General features: G+C 43.9%; 1 protein-coding gene across 7 annotated transcripts in view; it reads left to right on the top strand.

Moving 5' to 3' along the window:
* Window positions 1-684: 684 nt before the first annotated feature.
* Window positions 685-21928, top strand: part of IL34 (interleukin 34) — a 46013-nt gene continuing 24769 nt past the window's right edge. For 2 of the 7 annotated variants that reach the window (XM_032486712.1, XM_014551370.2), the window contains exons 1-2: window positions 686-848; window positions 6157-6538. The gene's annotated coding sequence lies outside the window, so the exon portion shown is untranslated. Of the gene's footprint in view, window positions 849-6156; window positions 6539-21928 lie in introns of all 7 variants that reach the window. The other 5 variants (XM_014551356.2, XM_014551361.2, XM_032486711.1 and 2 more) reach the window with 4 other exon arrangements.

Raw genomic sequence — 21928 nt, 5'->3', positions numbered from 1 at the left:
ACCCTTGAAGACTCCAAATAACAATAAATCTGGGAGCTTGCTCTGAAAACTAGGGTAGAGATAGAGCTGCCCCTCTGGTGCCCACAGAACTCTGCTGGCAGAGCCATTCTCAGCACTCACTCTGACCCAGGCAAAGTCAAAGTCCTTGGAGATGGGTTTAAGTGCCTCTCTTGTGTCATCAGGAACTCCCACAAGTGCTGTGCCAGACCATATGTTATACCAGGACAAGCCCTGAGTTTTGGGGAAGTGAGCCCTCTGGCTGTGTGATCTTGGGTTAAATACTTCATCTCTCTAGGCTCACTTATCCATCTGTACACTGAGTGAGTGGTCCTCAACACTGATATTTATCAAAGGCCTTTTTAGTAATGTTTTTTCCCCTACGTAGATATGCCCTCTAGTCACTATCAAATCACCCAGATTTACTCAGTTTTGTAGAATAGTTTTTGTCAGAGTAAATGTGTTCTGGAGAGGAGCTGGGATAGTCCCTTAAAATGGCCCAAACTGCCTGGGAGCCAGGACTTGGTTTGGGGGGCTGCCACCATTAACGTTAAAGGGCGTCCTCATAATGGTTCCCGACTGATCCTCCGGGTTTGTGGCCCCCTCCTACTCCACAGTCCAAGGCAGACAGGCCACGTGGCCCTGCCCCGCCCTTGCTGGCTCCAGTTTCTGAATTGCAGTGGCCTGCTTTCCCCGCCCTTCCCACCAGTCGGGAAGCCTGGATTGTGGACTAGGGGAAGCCACAGCCTCTCCCACCTGGCACCCACTGCCCCCAGCGCCTAGGCACCTGCTCCGAGCCCCTTAAAGCTGCCAGCAGAGCCCTAGAAGACTGCAGCCTGGTAGGTTGACAGGTAAGAAAGCGGTCAGTTTTCTCTCTCATGGTTTTCTTTGCCTGACTTGTCCACCCCAATTTAGCTTCCTTCACAGATTACAGCAAGAGGGATTTGAGCTAGACTTGAAAAAGACAGTCCCAGCAGGAAGCTCTGAACTACATCTCAGAGAAATGGTGTGAATTCTCTGTTCTGTTTCTTTTTTAAACCTTTGCTTTCATCAGCCTTGCAGGAAAACAGCAGATCCAAATAACCATAAAGCAAGTTACTTCTCTCTGTGTTCCCTTCTGAGTTTTGTAAATCAGCAAACCCACATTCTTAAATGGTTGTCATGGGTTACTGGAGGCTGCTCCGCTGGATATTGCTTTAGATCTTTAGTCTTTAATGTACCATGTACTGAACTATGTACATGAATTACCTTATCAAAAATTGATTTAAAATTCTTTAAAGGAAAGCATAAAGATAAAATGGCATAAGTGAACCTTCCTTATTCAGATGGTATTCTGAAATTAAAATGAAATGTTCTCCTTTTACACTTTGCCTTTATTCTAAATGCATGTAAACCAACTGATTTTTAAAGTCCATGTGTATCCGCCACGTTAACAAGCCCATCCCAGGATACGCAGCCTTTGTCCATCATTTGTGAAGTTAGATTGCTTCCAGGTGTTTTGGAATTAACAATTGAACTTTTATGGACAACTCTGTGGATATAACTTTTTTCGTCTTTCAGATTTAAAAAAAAATATCTCCTTGGATTTTATTCTCCATCCAGAATAAATACCTGGGGCAAAGGGCAAGAACATTTTTGTAACTCAGCTCATGTTACATAAGGGGTCAGCTTCCTCATGAGAATTTTCAAGACTGATGGCATGAAAGAGTGGGTGGGGAACTTGTTTTCTCTGAATTTTTCAGGAAGGGGGATGGAGGCAGTCTAGTACAGTGGTTAAGCTTTGTCCTTTGAAGGCAGGAGAGCTTGGTTTGTATGCATAACTGCCTAACCTTCAACTCTCACTTAATAACTTCAAATACTTTACATGTGAAATACAGATTAGAAATCTCCTTAGGGTACAGGAAAGGCAGAGATAGTATTTGTAAAACAACATTGGGTTCTTAATAAGTACTCCTCGAAGGATCTTTCAAACCTGGGGCTTTCTCTGGGTCATTTTACAAGCTGCGCAGAATTGAGACAGTCATCTCAAGAGCATCTTTTTGACCCCTTCCCCTCTTCTGATTCAGCTATCTGTTAGAGGTGGTTTTTGTTTTATTTTGTTTTGCTTTGGAAGTTAGGCTTCTATCTATGCATCAGGGAACAGCAGTTCAGGTCAGTCTCTTTCTGAAGGTCCCCCAGACTGTGGGCCTTCTGCCATCAGACCTGGATGCCACCCGTCCCATCTTTTAGCCACCTTCCTTGAAGGGCAGGTTTAAGGGATCCCTGGGCAGAGTGGAGAATTCCTCAGAAGTCTGCAGGCACACCTTTTGTTCCCCACTCTGGTAGGATACTGAGAGACCACACTGAGGCACAGTGGAATGTGCACAGACCAGGTGGGGCCCTAATCCTGGCTGTACCAAATCCCAGCAGTGCACAGTCAGTGGACCCCTCTGAGTGTCAGTTTCCTCATCTATAAAATGGAAATGTTAATACCTGTGCCATAGAATTACATGAGGTAACATAGGTAAAACAGCCAGCACTTAGGGGCCCATTACTGTGAAAGGTCAAGGCCATGTTCCAGAGCCTTTGGGAAAGTACCAGAATTATCAATAAAAGACTGGCAGAAAACTCATGTTCATGGTCAACAAATATTTATCAGGCTGGCTGATCATGGTGCTGGAAGCTAGAGAGAGAGAGATTATGCAGGCTCCCTGCTCTTGGTACAGGCATACAGTCCATCCTGAGGGACAGAGGAGACTGACTACAGCTGCCTGGGCACTCGGGGACAGCTCCCTGCTTAAGAAGGAAGAACAGTCTGTTAGGCAGAAAATGGGGAGGAAGCAGGAGTAGCAAGTGCTAAAAAACAAGTGGTTTGGGAAGGGGTGGGAAGTTCAGGAGGGCTGCAGAATTGGGTGAAGGGAAATGAGAGGAAGTGGTGGAGACCAAATCTGAAGAACCTTAAAGGTTAAGTAGAATATGGGCTTCATCTCAAGGATGGGGGGATTCAAGTGGATTTTGGAATGCCCCTTATGGCAGCTTTGGGTGGGTAGAAGATGATATTAGAGGCCTGGAATGCCCCAGCCTTCCACTCTATCTTAGGGGCATTGATGATACCTAAGATAAATCATTGCAGACAATGGGATTCTCAGGATAGGCTTGGTGATGGGAAGCCTGGCCTGGGAGTTGGGGCCCTGGGTTCTGGAGTTCTGGTCCCATTTCTTCCACCACCAGAGTAGGTGCATCTCCTCTCCTGCCTCAGGTGAGAGATCAGGGCATTCAGGTTTCTTACAGCTCTTTCTGTGTGTCTGCAAAATGTCTCTGGAGCCCACATTCCCCTCTTCTCTCCCCGCCCCTGCAACACTGTCCATGGTGGCTGTCCATGACCCACCCTTGTCCTTGGGAGGAAGAGGCATCTTGTCTGAGGTGGAGAGTCTGGCCCTTTGGCCTTGAGAAAATCCATGGAGGTCTGAGAACTGTGGCCTCTAGGCCTGTGACAATCCCAGGGGAAGTTGTGGGCTCCGACAGTTCTGCACATTTGTGCCTGAGGGCCATGTCCCACAATTGGATGGTGGTGCCCCTGGGAGCAGAGCTGTAGTCAGCCTGGGAATCTACCTCCCAAGCTTCCCAGGGACTGCTAGAGGAGTGCTGTATGTGCATCTCAGCCAGGAAGGGCTTGATTGCCATGCCTAGAGAACCCGCCGGGACTTCCCCCTTGGGGCCATCTCAGGTGATGAAGAGGTAGATGAGAAGGAATGTAGTACAGTTAGCAAAGTTGAGATCAAAGTGATGAGTTTGAAAGGCCAAAGAGATGTGAACTTGCCTGGCAGCTGTTCAGAAAGGTCAGGCCCTGCTCTAAGGCTTTCTGGGTGCGTGTTGTCTGTCATAGCATGAGAATATCCACATTCTGGTCCAGGACTCTCTCACCACATCCAAGCCCCCTCTTCTGGCTTTATCACCTGCAGATCTCAATCTTCCTCTCCCTGTAGCCACACCTGCCCTTCCCTCTTTTCCAAGAGCCAGAACTTTCCTGCTTCTTTGTCTTCCTACTTTCTCAGATCATAAAAATCTCTTCATAAGCATTTATAACCATCTTAATCATTTTTAAGTGTATAGTTCAAAAATATTAAAGCATATTTACATGGTTATGAAACCAATCTCCAGAACTTTTTCATCTTGCAAAACTGAAATTCAGTAACCGTTAAACAATAATTTCCCCTTTCTCCCTCCAGCCAGTCCCTGGCAATCACCATTCTACTTTCTGTTTCTGTGAATTTGTCTATTAGTTACCTCATATAAGTGGAATCATACCATATTTGTCTTTCTGTACCTGGCTTATTTCACTTAGCATAACGTCCTTAAGGTTCATCTGTGTTGTAACTTACATCAGAATTTCCTTCCTTTTTAGAGTAGTATTCCATTGTATATATGTATATATACCACATTTTGTTCATCCATTTTTTTGTCAATGGATGCCTATGTTGTTCCATGTTTTAGCTATTGTGAATAGTGCAGCAATGAACATGGGTATACCAATATCTCTTCAAGACCATGCTTTCAGTTCTTTAGGGTATATACCTGGAAATGGAATTGCTGGATCATATGTTAATTCTGTTTTTAATTTTTTTGAGGAAACTCCATATTGTTTTTTATAGTAGTTGCAGCATTTTACAGTCTTACCAGCAGTACACAATTGTTCAAATTCTTTCACATCATCACCAACACTTGTTATTTTCTGGGTTTTTGATAGTGGTCTTCTTAATGGGTGTGAGGTGATATTTCACTGTGGTTTTGATTTGTATTTTTCTGATGATTACTGACATTGAGCATCTTTTGTTATACCTGTTGGCCATTTGTACGCCTTCTTTGAAGAAATGTCTGTTCAAGTCTTTTGCCTTTTTTTTTTTTTTTAACGGCGCTACTGGGGATAGAACCCAGGACCTCATGCATGCTAAGCACTCACTCTACCACTGAGCTATCACTCTCCCCTACTCCTTTGCCATTGTTCAGTCAGGTTATTTGATTTTTTTGTTATTGAGTTGTAGAAGTTCTTTATATATTCTGGACTTTAACTCTACATCGTATTTGCAAATACCTTCTTCCATTCCAAGGTTGCCTTTTCACTGTGGTGATGTGTCCTTTGATGCACAGAAGTTTTCAATTCTGATGCAATTCCGTTTGTCTATTTTTGCTTTTTGTTGCCTGTGCTTTTGGTGTCATATGTAAGAAATCATTGCCAAGTCCAATGTCACAAAGCTTTTTGCTCTTCTTCTAGAAGTTTTATAGTTTTCAATCTTAAGCCTTTGCAAGCATTTTAATAAGCCTTATTATTTTTATGACTTGCCTATTATTTTAAAATGCCAACAGTTCAGAAAAGCACAAGAAGAAAAGAAAATCTCAATCCCATTCCCAGAGGAAACCACCCCCTAATAATATTTTACTGAGCAATTCTCCAGACAATGCCTTACTTCATCTCTTCTCAAACTGTAACCTGCACTTGAATCACGGAATTTTGTTAAGTTCTGGTTACAAAGGCCCAGGATGAGCCCAAGAATCTATATTTTTAACAGGCTCATAAGTGATGCTACTGTTATTGATCAGGAAACTGTACTTGGAGCGTCAATGGTCTCTATGTATATACACACACAACTTTGTCCTGTGGGATCATCTATACTTGATTTTCTCTTATAACCTCCCCACCCCCACTCAGATGTATGTTATGGAAATGATAAGAAATATAGGTCTTCATCATTCTTTACAGTGGCCACCTACTAACGATCCCATTGCATGGTAGAATGGTAATCCAGCTAGTCCCTACAGAGGAAATTCAGGTGCTACCAAGTTATCACTGTTATAAAGAATACAGTGGCAAACATCGTTGTGACCATGTTTTTGTTTACCTGAAGGAATTACTGGTATGGTGTTTTTTTCGTAAGAATCAGTCCAGAACTAATACATTCAATGTGTTACTCCTCAGATTCACCTCGGGGGCTGGATATTTAATCTCAAGGCTCTGCCTGCCCTCTAATGGTGAGAGGCAGAGAAATGTGGGATAGGTGAGGGAGGAGGCAGTGGTGGCCAGTGCTGTTGGTGCCCGCTATTCAGCCAGGCACCGTGTGTCTGGTGCTCATTTAATGCCAACAGCTCCCTACAAGGTTTGACTTAGTCTCCCTCATTTTACAGATGAAGAAACTGAGGTGCAGGGAAGACTCCTTGCTTCCCACAGTCACACAGGTGGGATGAAGCAGCGCAGAGGATCCACCCGACCCTGCGTCAGCTGCTAGTTGCTTGGATCACCTTGTGTGCCTGGCCTCACCTTTCACGTGACCCCACCCCATGCTCCAGCTGCACTAGGCCTCGGCTCCACCAGATTTGAGAGTCTGCAGGCCGCCCTGCATTGCCTAGGTTGGCTCCTTGCTCTTGCCCTATGCCACCCCTGCTCTCACTCAAGATAATTCAAGACACCACCAGCCTCATCAGCCTCATCAGGACCCTGGGCTGGCCCCCCACTCCAGCTCACCGTGAAAGGGAGGCCCAGCCAGAAGACGCCTCCAAGCTGTGCATGGTAAGGCCTTTGCTGAAACACTAATTGCAGGGTCACCTGGCACTGGGGTTAGTCTTGCACTCTGGGGCAGTGGGGAGTTTCTTTTTCAAGGTCACTGCCTCCTCCCTGGCCAGGCCTCTTTGGACGGACCTCAGAGGATGTTGGGGGGGCCCAGGGTGGTCACTGACCAGTTGGACATCAGGGATTTGTTGGAATGGGGGCTGTTGAGAGCACTGGACAGCCGCAAACAGCTTGAGCTTAAATCCTAGCTCTGCTGTGTGCTGCCAATGGGACCTTGGGCAAGTCAGGGCTGCTCTCCTGTTTCGCTTTCCTCAGCTATAAAGTATGGTAAACATAGGCTCTCCCCATACCCTCTCACACCCATTAGCATGGTTACTGTGCAGAAACAAAACAAAATAACATGGGTTGGCCAGGATGTGGAGAAATTGGAAACCTGTGCACTTTTGGTAGGATTGTAAAACGGTACAGACGCTATGGAAAACAGTTTGTCAATTCCTCAAAAAATTAAAAATAGGACTACTATATGATCCAGCAGTCTCAATTCTGATTTGGGTATATACCCAAAAGAATCGAAAGCGAGGTCTCAGAGAGATTAGTGCACCCATGTTCATAGCAGCTTTATTTACAATAGACAAAAAGATAGAAGCAAGTAGAGTGTCCAGTGACAGATGAATGGATAAACAAAACATGTATATATACACACACACATACATATGTATACACAATGGAATATTATTCAGTCTTAAAAAGTAAGGAAATTCTGATGCACACTACAACACGGTGAACCTTGAGGACATTACGCTAAGTGAAATAAGCCAGACGCAGAAAGACAAATGCTGTGTGATTCCACTTATATGAGGTACCTAAGAGTAGTCAGATTTATAGAAACAGAAAGTAGAACGGTGGTTGCCAAGAGCTGGGGGAGGGAGGCATGGGGGAGTTATTGTTTCATAGGTTTAGAGTTTCAGTTTTGCAAGATGAAAATATTCTGGAGATCGATGGTGGTAATGGTTGTATAACAGTGTAAATGTACTTTATACCACTGAAATGTACACTTAGAAATTGTTAAGATTCTATGTTATGTGTGTTTCACCACAATTTTAAAGTAGAATATGCCTCACAGGGGTTTTGTGAAGATTGGGTAAGGCAAGTGAATGTGAACTATTATTAATGTCAGGTCTGGGGACGTCCAAGACTCTGCCTCATGGACCCAGGCATTGGAGGGGATTTCTGTGTCCCTGTGGGGAGCAGTTATGCCATTCTACATAAGATGCTCAGGATGGGGTTCAAGGGAGGCTTCCTGGGGGAATGACTGAGGCCCTGCTCAGAGGGTTCCTAGCATTTGAGGGATAGGTGGATTCCAGACATTGGAAAGTCTCTGGCGGAAAGATCACTTCTACTAAGGGGCAGTTTGCAGGGAGATTTTGGCTCCACCTAGTGAGTGATCAGTGTCTGAATGTAAAGCAAGCTGCCTTATGAGTGGTGAGTTCTCCGTTAGTGAAAGCGTGTAAGGAGAGGCGGGCAAGCTGCAGAGGAGACTCCTGCATGAGGTGGGAGTAGAGCCAGAGGGTCTCTTAGGCTCTGTGCCTCTCTGATGTGATCCAGTCCAGACAAAATTATAAGTAACAGCCCTATGTAAACGTGGACCCAAGTCAGAGTGAGAGGCCAGATAGGTGGGAAGCCTTGCTACCAGCCCTCTTGTAAAAATCAGTAATAATAGCTGCTGCCATTTACTGTGGGTACACACTGTGTTAAGTGCTGAATGGGCTTGATCTCAAATACTCACCACAACCCTGTATGGTGGATACTACTGTCACCCCCATTTTACAGCTGGGAACTGAGGCCCAGGGGTTAAGTCTCCTGTGCAAGGTCAGCCAATAGATGGTGGAGCTGGCATTTGAACCCAGGCAGTCTGGCTCCCACCCACTCTGCTAGGTGGAAATCTCCAAAATCTGCCTCTGCAAACTGGCTACTCCCTGCCACCTTGCTCCTGGCTGACAGTCCAGGGTCGTGACACTCTCACAGGTAGGGATTAGCAGCTCTGGCCCCTCCCTCTGGCTGGCTTCTCTGCATAGCCAGGCCCCACCTGCTTAGGTCTCCAGGGTTCAAGGATAACGTTGTGCAAACAACACTGGCCTTGATTAGGAGCAAGGCTCCCTGTCACTCACTTCTCCTTCAGTTAATGGGACCTTCCTTGACAACTCTCTTCAGGGCTCCAAGTCTTTCCTATATCTGTTGAGTTCATTCTGCCTTTTTTGCAGCCGTGTTTTTTCCAGCCCACCTCTCTGATTGCCAAGACCTTGTCCGCATGATTCAGTTTGTCCAAGTTCCCAGGCTAGCACCTGCAAGTCAGTAAGTGCTGTCCTTAATGGTGGCAGTGAGTAGCATCCTCTGTCCTCAGGATTACAGAGGAAGCCCTGACAGGGACAGTGATTTATCCAGAATGATCCAGTTAGCAGGGGAGGGCATTCACCTTATGAAGGCACAAGGAGCTATCATTTAAGGACAGCTCCATGCCAGGTGGGGTGCTAAGCCCTGTTTAGGCACCGTCTCAAGGAATTCATAGTCTGAGAGGTGAAGACCTATTATTTTCCCATATTTCAGATGAGGAGACTGAGGCTCGGAGAGGTTAAGTCACGTGTTCAGAAGCTCAGATCTTTCTCTCTCTCCACTGCTGCCATGGTGGCTCTGTGTCAGTTGTTGGTCTGATAACAGTAATATTAGTGCCACTTGCTGCTTGGGGGAGTAGTGTACATTTAAGATTCCTCTCCCACTACCTCCTGGTCCCTCACTGTCACCCTGGGAGTGGGCCTGGGTAGTGCTATTTTATTGATGAAGAAGGTGATTAGGGGCTCCCCAGGGTCCTAAGGGATACACTAGGTTAGGGCAGTGGTCTTTCTGGACCCCTCACTCTGCAGGCCTCTTCCCACCTCTACATCCTGGGTCTCAGGCTCCATAGACCTCCCACTTGAGGGGCTGTCCGAGGCCCCAGTGAAGTGGCTCTGCATAGAGGCCAGCAGACCAGCTGGCCCAGCAGAGGCTGGCTGGGGCCAGGTGCTTTCCAGTGTCTTCCCGCAGCTGGGAAACGTTCCTTGGATGACACTGAGAAAGATAAGAAAAAAAGTCAGTTAAACTATGATTTGCCACTGATTCTGATTTCAAAGAGGTTAAAATCTGGAGAGAGGGGGGAAAGGTATGCTTTAGAATCAGTGGAATATGGTAACACTAAGAGCCCTATTGTGCATTCAGTGTGCAGTGTCTCACTATCAATGGCTAGTAAGCAGGCACTATATGCCCAGAACCATCCTAGACTCTAGGGGATTTAGTTCTCCGCCCTTATGGAAATCACAGGCTAGTTGGTGATCTCGGAAGGAGGTCCAGAGAACATATGCAGAATAGCTCAAGGCTAGTCTCTATGGTGTGGATGATAAATGCATTAAGTGTTTGCAGAAGGGATATATCAAAGTTGGCCAAAAGTGGTTAAAGTAGGCTTCATGGCAGGAAGAAGGGGTAGAGACTTAAGCTAGAGGATGAAGGGTGGAAAATGTGGACAAGAGAAGACAGAGGAGGGAGAGGTGGGGATAAAGTGAACAAGGCATGGAGGTGAGGCCCACATGGCAGATGCTCATGACAGCAAAGAGGTCATTGGTATGGAGCCAAGAAACTGGGTGTCACAGGAGTCAATTTTGGACAGGCAGGACAGTACCAAACTATAGCAGGCTTTGAGATCACACATATTTAGACTTAATACTTGTCCCATTTGCTAGCTATGTGATTTGGGGCAAGTTGTTTAACTTCCTCTGCTTTGGTTTTCTTGTCTTTAAAGTGAGGGGAAGAGTCCGTAACTCTGGTACTGATGTGTGTGTGTTGGGGAGGTGTGGATTAAATGATATAAGGTGATTAATATTAGCTGTTATGATGATCATCATCATCAGTGTCCTTTTAGTCCTTTTATTCAAGCCGAGGTAGCTCCAACTTCTTCCTGTGGACACTGCCTACATTATTAACCCAGATTTTATGGGCCCCAAACATCCCTGAAGCAGAGGGAGCTCCATCTCTGTGGCCATCCCCAGCCTTGACTGGGAGCTCTGGCTGTTTTTCCCTCATTCTTCTAGTTTCCACTGAGCATCTCCTCTGTGTTCACTGGAGGCTTTACCTGGTGAACACCAGAGCTCTAGTTTCATTGGAGAAATAAGGCAAAAACCCATGTAAAGTTATAGTTAAAAACCAATACAAGGAAAAAGAAATGTAAGTGAGGCTTCTTTTCAGCAGGATGGATGATTTGATGGTTTTGTGGGAAAACACTACAGAAACATCCAGAAACTTAGGATACAGAACAACCAGCACATTTCTTATGCATAGTTAGCTGCATGGAAATAATGGGAGAGTCTTGTAAAGGAATTTGGGAGAGAGAGAGGCTGCTTTGCCTTCCCTGAGGGCCCTTCGCTGGTCTGGATAATCCAGGGACTAGGGTCAAAGTTTTGAGCCTACATGAATCAGGGAGACCCCCACAGGCAGCCGGGACCTTTGAAGGTTTAAGCCTCCAGTGAAAGTTAGGTCAGAAAAAATTCACCCACTGGCAGAGGCAGAGAAGGAATCTTTTCTAATCTGAACTGGGTCTGGTTGGAGAAGGGGAAGGCTTCCTCTGAGACATGTATAACCACACATCTGCCCTCTTTTGGATTTGGGATCAAATTTACACTACTCATGTGATCCTAGAGACTCCAGGCCAGGAAATGAACATAAAAGCTATTCCTGGCTGGAAAATTCATAGAGAAAAAAAGTAGAATGGTGATTGCCAAGGAGTGAAGGGAGGGGGAAATGGGGAGTTGTTTAATGGGTAGAGTTAATGTTTTGCAACATGAAGAGTCCTGGAGATTAATTGCACAACAACATGCCTTGCCTCTTCCTGGGTTTTGGCCTGTGTTTGGGTTTGAGGCCACTGTGGGAAAGACTGGGAGGCAGGTAGAACCCAAGGTTGCCCACCATTGTGTTCCCTGTTGAGGAGAGTTGGGCCTGGGTGTCAGTCTGTAGGCCTCTATCTGTGGTAAAAAATATTTCTGGAATTCTAGAAGACCCCTCCTTGCCCAGACTGGGTCCCCTTGTGAGACCCATCTGTTAGAGGGGTGGTGAAGCCCACCCCTTCCCAGCCCCCTGTCCTCTCTGTGCTCCCTCCCCCACCTGCTCTGTGACCAGGCCTCCCCACCAGTGTCAGCTTCTCCAGGCTGGGTTCCCAGCTTTCATCTTTGTGTTCCAGCCCTGAACACACAGGAGAGGCATGGGTCACAAATGCACATAGAACAGAATTTAAGTCTGATGCAGAGACTTCATGACCCATTTAACAAGTTTTCTGTTCTCATATAGGTGGCAGGGGCAGGCGTGGGGGTTGTGGTGGAACCATGGTAGGTCCTGGTCAGACTGGTATATGTGAGGAGGGGGAGGGGATGCAGCTGGCCTTACAAGGAGGCTGGCTACTCCCCCGTGGTCTGAGACCTTCCCTTTCCAAGTGGCTCAGGCACAGGCGGCTGCGTCTGATTCCCCTTTGGCTGCTATAGTGATGCATGTTAGAAAATACAGCCCAGACCTCCACCGCAGAGCTTCCTGCCTTACTTAGTTAACAGAGAGATTGAATTCTCTTCATGATAGGCATGGAGCTAGGAATTCAGTGGGGCTTATGCTCCAGCAGCGGGGAGAGATGTGAAACTACTAGTGCATGATTGTTTAATTATAGTTGCAATAGCTGTTATGAAACATAGGCCCCTTGCTCTTGGAAGGTGTAACAGAGCAAGTCTGATGATGAGCCAGAACAGAGCCTGTACACCAGGGCCTGCATCCCTGCCAGCAGCTTCAGAAGAGCAGGGCTTGAACCCAAACTCAACAAATATGAGGCCAAACCTTTATAGGGAAACAGGCCTCATGCGACCAGGACACTCCCAATGGTAGGGACCTCTGCACACATCCTTACTTCCCCTCTACCACTTCTGCCTCTGCATCCAGCTTGAAGAAAAGCTTCTCAACTCCACTTTTCAGATGGGTAAAGTGAGGCCTAGAGTAAGGAACCGATCTGCTCTCCAGGTCCAAAGCCAGGCTTCCTGGCACTCTGTGCAGCCTGCTCAAGTCCCCACAATCTGTCCTCTGTGAACCAAAAAATGAGAAACAAAGCTGCTCTGTTCACCGAGAATTCTATTTTCCCATTGTTCTCCACTGAGGACATTCCTGAATTGGTAAAGAAGGGAATGACTCAGCCCAAGTCCTGGCAGTGATCGGCTGTGCCTAAACCAGAATCAGTCAGGAGACAGAGGGTGTTAGAAGCCTGAGATTTGAAAGATCTCCCAGCTGGAGGTGAGACAGGGAATAGATGCTCAGGACAGTGTGATCAGGTCAAAAGGACTGAGGGTGGAGGGGGCATAGAGAGACAGCTCCCTCCTCTTTCCCCTCAAATGCAAATGTCCACTTATATGCAATATTTTTCAGTTATTTTTACTTTTTTATTGTGGTAAAATATGCATAACTTAAAAATTACCATTTAAAACATTTTTTAGTGTATAATTCAGTGACATTAAGCACATTCACAATGTTGTGTAACCATTATCACTATTTCCACAACTTTTTCAGTATCTCAGACAGAAACTCTGTACTCATTAAACCACTCCCTCATTCCCCCTCCCTCCAGCCCCTGACAAACAGACTTTCTGTCTCTAGATTTTGCCTATTCTAGGTTCCGCAATATGTATGCAATTTTTGAAGAATGGCTTATTGAGTTAAAATTGACATGCAATAAACTGCACAAAAGTGCATAATTTGCCATTTGATTATGCATCCAGATACTGACTATATCAATCACTGCAAAAAATTTCCTTGTACCCTTTGAAATTCTACTTTTTGTCCCTATAGATTAGTTTGGATTTTCTGGAGTTTCAAATACATGGAATTACAGTTTGTACTCTTTCTTTTGGGTTGTCTGGTTTCTTTCAGCATAATTATTTTGAGCTTCATTGATGCTTTTGGGTGCATCAGTAGTTCATTCTTCCCATCACTGAGTAGCATTCTGTTGTATGATCTACTGTAATTTTTTTATCCATTCGTCTGCTGTTGGACAATGCGGCTGTCTCCAGCTTTTGGTGTTTGTAAATAGAAATTCAGTGGATTTTTGTACCTTGATCTTGTGTCCTGCAAGCTTAGATGAACTCGTTTATTAGCTCATTTTATTCCTGATTTTAGGGGAAAAGCATTCAGTTGTTCTCCATGTGGCTGTCAGTTTCTCATAGATGCCCTTTTCCATGTGAGGAAACCCCCTTCTATTCATAATTTGCTGAGAGTTTCCATCAGGAGTCAAAAGGACAAAATCTATTGCATCTGCTGAGGTGACCATAGGTTTTCCTTTTTTTAGTTTGCCAACATGGGGAATTTACAATGCTTGATTTTCAAATGTGAAACAAATCTTTCATTCTTGGTACTACATGTGATTAGAATAGAACTCAGGGACCCAGGTACTGGGGTCCAGGGGCTTGTCCCCTAGTGAGAGCAGGCTTTGCTCCAGCCATCCTGGGAGAGGGAGGAAGGGGGAAAAGGGCAAGGGTGGGGAGAGCGCCGACTGCCAGACATAGCAGCCCTAGGTGAGCTGCCCCAGGTGAACCAGGGGCCAACCTGGGGCGTAGCAGCTGCTCCCCGCAGTGTGTATGCGGGGTGAGGCAGACCCTGTTCTCATGTGGTCTTGCCTGAGGAATCTCTAGGCCTCGCCCTGAGACCAGTGCACAGCCCTTGCATCACCTGGAGCTTCTATCTCCGCATCTGTGAGACGGAGCTGTGGTGGCCAGGCCGCCAGAACACTTGGACTGTGAGGAGGCCGTGAGCCGCGGCCAATCGGCTCGCCCCACAAGGGGTTCCCGAGTGCAGCGACTGCCCACCGGGCCAGGTCCTCACCAGCGTTTCCCTTCTCTCTGAAATGAAGGTAATGATCCTTCCTCCCAGGGCTGCTCTTTTCAATGACCTGTCCCCCATGGTGACAAACCACTTAAATAAATCAGGTGAAAGTGTCCAGCAGACAATGTGATGTTGGACTCCAGGCCCTCACTCACTAGCCGTGTGTCCTTCCGCCAGTGGCTGAATCTCTCAGCTTTCCTCTCCTCACTCATTAAATGGAGATAATGACACCATGAGATAGGGATACGGTTGATAATTCGATGTCATTGGGCAGATGAGCGAACGCCTGGCACGTGGGAAGTGCTGGGTAATGTCTTGGGCGGTTCAGGTACCCAGAGCCAGTAAGGCTCTGGGGTTGGAGACTGTTCTGGAGCTGGAGAAGCCACAGAGGCAACTGCAGCACCAGTGTACCCTGCACTGGTTTAAGTGTGCAGTGGTGTGCATTTGAGCAGCCTTCTGCCACAGCCAGTGCTCTCAGCAACCCTGCCAGTCTGGCATGATCCTTGGGCCCCACCCAGATACTATCGGGATGGGTGGGGGTGAGAGGGATGCTCAGAGTTAGAGCTAGAGTTGGAATCCAGATGCCCCTAGTTATTATGAAAAGTTTGCATCCTCCAAAAAGGTGAAGGATCTCCCCAGGGCTGCTAACTCTGGTCCCACGTTGAAGGGTAGGAATTGAGAGATCTGGGAGAGGAGAAAGGAATCAAGTAGCCAAGGAAGTTCTTGGTGGAATCTCTCCTTCCCCACCTGGCCTTGGGACTGGTTTTCCCTGTAGCTTCTTGGGCTGTGGAGTGTTTACTGACCTAGTTCTCCTTCTCTGTTGGCATTTCAGCATCTGGCCCAAATGTCCTAGTCATTCACTTAGGTATTTTTCATCACAGGTTATCCTCCTCCTGTGTGCATAGGCTTTGGGGACGTAAGTGAGGAGTTCAGAACAAGGCTCTATCCCCAGAGGCCATTCTAATAACACATAACACACAAGTGAACACAGTCAAAACAATGTCAGAGTGGCCAGTGCCATGCATAAGTGCCACAGAGGGTGTGACAGGGAATGACCAGAGAAAGGCTCTCTATGCAGGCAATGTTTGAGTTGACAACAAGGAGCTAGCTGGGCAAAAATCTGGGTGGAACATTATAGGCAGAGGGAACAAAGTCCTTAAGGAGCAGTCAGTCTGCTGTGTGACTGACGGTCAGTGCATGGACATTGGGTGTAGCTGGGGGAGGGTTCACCTTGCAGTTTGCCAGGATGACAGGGGAGCACTTAGGATTTATTCTAAGTGCAGATTCCAAGATTCTTCTGGAAATGAAAGTGCTTGTATTCTTTCCTCACCTTCTGTCTTTTTTGCTGTTGGGGGCATCTTGTTTGGAAACACATTGGAAAGGCTCTCAGAACTGGAAGGAAGTGTTGGCGCCCACCAGATCCCCTTTAGCCACTGTTGTACCTACTTCCTGGTTGCTGCAGCGTGGGAGGAGCTGCCGTGAACATCAGATCCCATGTCATTCTCTAAGCCACCTTGCCAGAGATACTTGGGGGGTCACATCCCCTATAAGGACCACTGACTAGTCAGGGATATGAAAGCCCAGCCTCCTTACCTCAGGGTGGGAGGACTCTGGTGTTATTTAAAAATGCTTCAGACCCTCTGAGATCTACCCTTCCCTACTGTCTCCCCTCATTACTTCACCTGAAAGGTTTTTCTGGAGAGCACGCCCTCAATAACTTATGTGAAACCAAACTCCTGTCTCAGGCTCTGCTTCTGGGAAAGTCAAGCTTAGACAGGCTTAGGGACCATGGGTTTTTTGGGTTAGAAATTGGAGTTCTGGGATTAGAACCTTTCAGCTCTGAAAGTCCCTAAAACTGTGTGATTTATTCCATCACACAAGTTAGTGGCAGAACCAGGCCCACGAACCACTCAACAGCCTGAAGGCATCGGGGGGGGGGGGTGCTGCTGGTGAATGTGGTGCAGAACCAGGGTCGCATCTGTGGTTTGCAAGCAGTTATGTTCCTGGATCAAGCTTCATCTCAGGTAAGTCCCCCTGCCTTAATTACTCCAGAGAACTTGTGTCCAGGATTCCACCCACTTTCCCCATATGAAAATAATTCACAATAAAAGGTGAAAGATTGGTATCTCAGAGGCAATGCATCTTGAAAAGATGCTTGTTAACTTACATAAATCTGTAATTTGATGGGCTTTTTGTCAAGGTGGTAAAGTGAGTTGGGAACAATGCATACAGAGCAAGTCTATCAGGTTTTGAGGTCATAAGGAAGCCATATATCAGGAAATTCCTCAGCTTTCCCAAGGATTAGCTTCCCCACCCCCATTTATGCTTCTCATCACCCTCATTTCCTCACAATCAGACCAAAGTTAAAAAGTGAATCAGACTGTTGAAAAATACTTGGTGGCTTCCTCAGGTTTCCACAGCAGGGTCTGTCAAAGGTGTGAGTCACTGGAGGGGGAGGTGACTCAGCTAAAGAAATGATTTGGCCAAAAGTGCATTTTTAAAAAGAACAGACTTGTGATTTGAGCTAAGCTCCGTGGAAAGTGGCTGATTTCTCAGAAGCACAGAGGACTGTGTATGATTTAGCAAATTTCCATGCCATTTTCTAAAGGGTTGGCATCACTTACTGACTTAAGCAGGTTTGTGGTATAAGTCTGGGGACAGTAGGGGAGGCTCTGCTGAGGAATAGTGGCCATCCTGGATGGGTTTCACCTGATCTCTGCCCTTACCATCCAAGTGGCCTTGGACAAGTCATTTATTTTTTCCCAGGCACAGTTTCCTCATCTAAACAAATGGAGCTGGATATTCCAGAACCTTGGTATTCAAAGTGTGATCTGCAGACCAGGAGCATCTACAACACTTGGGAGCTTGTTAGAAATGCATAGTCCCAGGTCCCACCCCAGAGCTTGTGAATCAGAATCTGCATTTTAGGAGTCTCAGGCCATTTGAACACACATCACAGTTTGAAGAGCCCTGCTCTGGACAAGAACTACTCAAATGTGGTCCTTAAACCTGCTGTATTAGCATCACCCAGGAGAAGAAGCTTGTTAGAAACGAGAGTTCATGGGCCCCAGACCTACTGAATTATGTCTCTGAGGGTTAGGCCTAGAAGTCTGTGTTTTAACAGCCTCTCCAGGTGATCCTTAAGCACACTGACCTTTGAAAAGCACCAACACTCAGGTCTAACATTGATTTCAACACAGCCTTGGCTGTAGAGCAGCTAGTGTGTACAGAACCTGTTCAGTGCTGCTTTGCGGCTTCTGAAAATGCTCACACCAGCACTTAACAGTAATTTGGTGATGTTCTTTTGCCTTTTTCTTTGCTCTACCAAAGAGAAAACTGAAGTTTAAGGGAGGTTAAACTAGTTGTCCCAGATCTTTCTGACTCACAGGGTCTTGCATAGCAATATTAACATAAGATGTTTCTGGCAAAGTCAGCTATTACAGGGTAATAAAACTCCTCCTAAATATTTGTTACCTGTTGGTAAGTGAATGACAAAGGCTCTCGGAACATGAGCAGGAATAGATTTTTGTGAGTCTTGATCAAGGCTTAGGAGCTTGGGAACTGCAGCTCTTCTTTTACTGTTTACTGTTTTGATTAGATAATACATTCATAAGGTTTAAACATCATGTAATAAAGGACTATAGTCAAAGTTTTTCTCTTACTGTTGTTCCTTAGCCACCCAGTACCCTCCTCCCCCAGGTAACTGTTTTTAGTTTATTGGATTTAGTCTAATTAAAGCTGATTCTTGGCAAAGCTGTGAAATCTCCTAATATATGGCTACCTTCATGACCCCCAAAATATCTGGTCTTGCTCTATCTGCATTTTTCCAGTTCACTTTATCATCCTGACAAAAACCCCACCAAATTACAGACTTGTTGGGGTTAACAAGCATCTTCTAAGGATGCACCATCTCTGGGAGGTTCTGAGCTGGCAGTCTTTCACACTTTAGTGTGAATTATTCTAATAGAGGGTCTCTTTATGCAAATACAAGCATCTACCAACATGTATATATTTGTTATATAAAGTATGTATTAGCAATACAATATAATAACATATATTATATATATAATGCTTTGTCACCTCTGTTGTCAGTTTACAAAATAGAACACATGCTGTTCTGTGCCTTGCTTGTTTCACTGAATATAGCATGCCATTCTATTGTGTGGTAGCCGTTGTTTCTATTCTACAGTCACAGACACTTCTTGTATATGTGGCATTTGGCTGGTGCTTATTATATATGCAGGATAAACTCCCAGAAATGAGATTTTTAGATACCTGTGTTTGTAATTTTAAGAGATATTGCCAAGTTGCTCTCCATAAGTTAATAACAATTTGCGCCTCCACCAGCTTTGAGTGAGAGGTTACTGTTTTCTCTATCTTCACCAACTCATCAAATTGTCACATCACTGGATTTTTACCAGTCTGATAGGTGAAAAACAGCGACTCAACTGAGTCTTAATTTAAATTTGTAATGAAAAGTTTTAAACTTAGACTATGTTTCAGGGTCATTTCTATTTCTTTTTCTACAACTAACTTACTAGTAGTACTCTCTGCTTATTCTAAAATTGGATTGTTGCCTTTTTCTTTATTGATATGAACTGAGTATCTATTAGGGAAGATCAGACTTTTACCTATGATAAAAATTGTGTCCAGTTTTGTATTTCTTTTTTATTTTGTTGATGGTTTGTTGGTTTTGTTTGCATGCATTTATATTTTTTGCAGTCACATTTGTCAGTTATTTCTTTTATGATTTCTGAATGTTGAATCATAGATACAAAGGTCTTCCCCACTTCAGGATACCAGAACATGTCCTTTATTTTCTCCTATTACTTGCATTCAAGCTTTTTTATAATAAATTTATTTTTTGTTTTTTTAATCAATTTTTTTAGGGGGAAGATAATTAGATTTATTTACTTATTTATTTATTTTTAATGGCGGTAACGAGGATTGAACCCAAAACCTCCTGCATGCTAAGCATACACTCTACCATTGAGCTATGCCCACCTCCTTTTTTGCATTCAAGTTTCGATCCATTTGGAATTTATCCTGATGTAAGCTGTGAGGTATAGAGTCAGTCTTTTTTTTTTTTTTTCCAGATGGCTATCTTTTCTCTGCTGAATTGAGAAGCTACTTTATTGTAAGCTGCTTATCATAAGTTTTTTTCTCATACACATGTGGATCTCTTTCAGAACTTGCTACTGTTTTCCATTGGTTTCTCTACTCATGTTCATACTGTTTTGCTTGCTATGGTTTATAATATTTAAAAATATCTTTTAATATATGGAAGGACTGCTTCCCTTACCCTTAGACCTCTTTTAGGCTATTCTTGCTTATTTGTTTTGCTATTTGAACTTTAAAATCTATTATATAATTACACACATGTTGGTTTTTTAATTGGAATTGCTTTAATAATTGAAGTGAAACATACATACAGAAAAGGGAATAAGTTTTAAGTATACAGCTTGATGAATTATCACATAGTAAAGTGAACTGTTACCTAGATCTGGAACTAGAGTGATACTAGCATGCAGAAACACTGCTCCAGCCTCAAAGCAGTTACTACCCTACCCTCTTCTGAAAGGTAATCATCATCATTTCTTATGTTATGCATTGGTTTTGCTTTTTTTTTTTTAACTTTATATAAATGGATTCTTTTGTATCTGGCTTGTTTTGCTTGACATTATATTTGTGAGATTTTTTTAATCTGTTCTGCTAATGGGCGTTAACATTTTGGTGCCCATATATGCGCATTTCTGTTGGGTATTTACTTATGAGAGGATTTATGCATGGGATATGCATATGTTCAGTCTCAGAAAATACTGCCAAACTGTTTTCAAAATAGATATGTAACAGTTTACCCTCCTTCCAATAGTATCTGAGAATTTTAGTTATTCCATGTTCCTGCAACACTTGGTTTTGTTGGTCTTGAATTTTATTTGTTCTGGCGTTTGTGGTGGTAATTAATTGTGGTTTTAATTTTCACTCCTGTAATGGCTAGTAAGGTTAAGCACTTTAAATATATGTATTTTTTGGCAATTTAAATATTCTCTTGTGAGATGTATTTGGATTGCTCTAAATTTATACATTAATTTCAGAGAATGGCCATATTGATGATATTGAATCTTCCTATCCAAGAACATGGTATGTCTTTCTATTTGTTTAAATCATCTGTGTCCTTTAGTATTGTTTGCAGTTTTTTAGTATATATCTTGCACATTTTTTGATAGGTTTATTCCTGGTTATTTTATCTTTTTATGGAGTCTTTTCTAACTGGCCATTGTTTGTAGTACTTTCATAGTTGATTCTTTTAGATATTCTAGGCTTATAACCATTTCATTTATAAATAGAAATAGTTTTACTTCCTCTTATCCAGTTCTTTCTTTTTTATTTTCTTATTGAGATATAATTGACATGTAACATTGTATTAGTTTTAGGTGTTAACACATAGTGATTTAATATATGTATATTTGTGAAATGATTGCCACAATAAGTTTAGTTGACATTCATCACATTTCTTATAATGAGAACTTTTAAGATTTACTCTCTTAACAATTCTCAAATATACAGTACAATATTGTTAATTATAGTCACCATGCTGTGCATTATATCCCCCCATCTAGTTCTTAAATCTGCAATTTCTTTAGCTTATCTAATTGCACTGGCTAGTACCTCCTGTACAATGATAGTGGGCACGTATGTGTTGTTTCTGACTTTAGTGGGAATGCTTCTGGTGTCTTAAGCAAAATGCTGGCTTTTATCTGACTGAGATTTATGTATTTTATCATGTTAAAGAATTATGCATTGATTCCTACTTTAATGAGGATTTTTATCAGGAAAGTATATTTTTTGTCAAATTTGTCAGAGGCTTATTCAACTTTTATGGATTTCCTGGGATTTATCATTATGGTATACTGTTTTAAGAAATTTCCTAATATTGAACCATCCCTATACTGCTGGAATAAATTCCCTTTGGTCTTTTAATGTGTTGTGCCAACTTACTGTTGACTGAGCCAACAGCTACTATGGATTCCTCTGAAGTGTCCTTTCCTGAAGTAAGATTGGTTTGATTCTCTTCCAGGAAACCCAGCTCCAAATTTATCCTTGGTGAAACGGGCAATAGAAACAGATTTTCCCATCAAGTTGGGAAAAAAATGCATGATTCTGATCTCAGCCTTTTTCAGTTTAGCTCTGTTATTTGGTTAACTTTCATCTCAAAACAAAACAAAACATACCAAAACCCAAAAAACAAAACTGAACAATCTTAATCCCGTTACACTCAATTTTTGTTTATGTAGTGCTTTGGAGGATGTCCCAATAGACTTTTAGAGTCTCTGGACTATTATAAAACTAAATTTGGGACTCGTGGTTCTCAAGAAGGGAAAAATATGTTGAAAGAGTCTTGATCTGTAACAAAGGGAAACCTTTGGGTTCTTGGTCACTAGGGAACGCAGTGCCTGATCCAAAGAA

This window comes from Camelus ferus, chromosome 9, assembly GCF_009834535.1.
Source record: "Camelus ferus isolate YT-003-E chromosome 9, BCGSAC_Cfer_1.0, whole genome shotgun sequence".
Taxonomy (NCBI): Eukaryota; Metazoa; Chordata; class Mammalia; order Artiodactyla; family Camelidae; genus Camelus; species Camelus ferus.
Note: the sequence above shows the minus strand (reverse complement) of the source record. Positions and strands in the feature narration are given on the sequence as shown.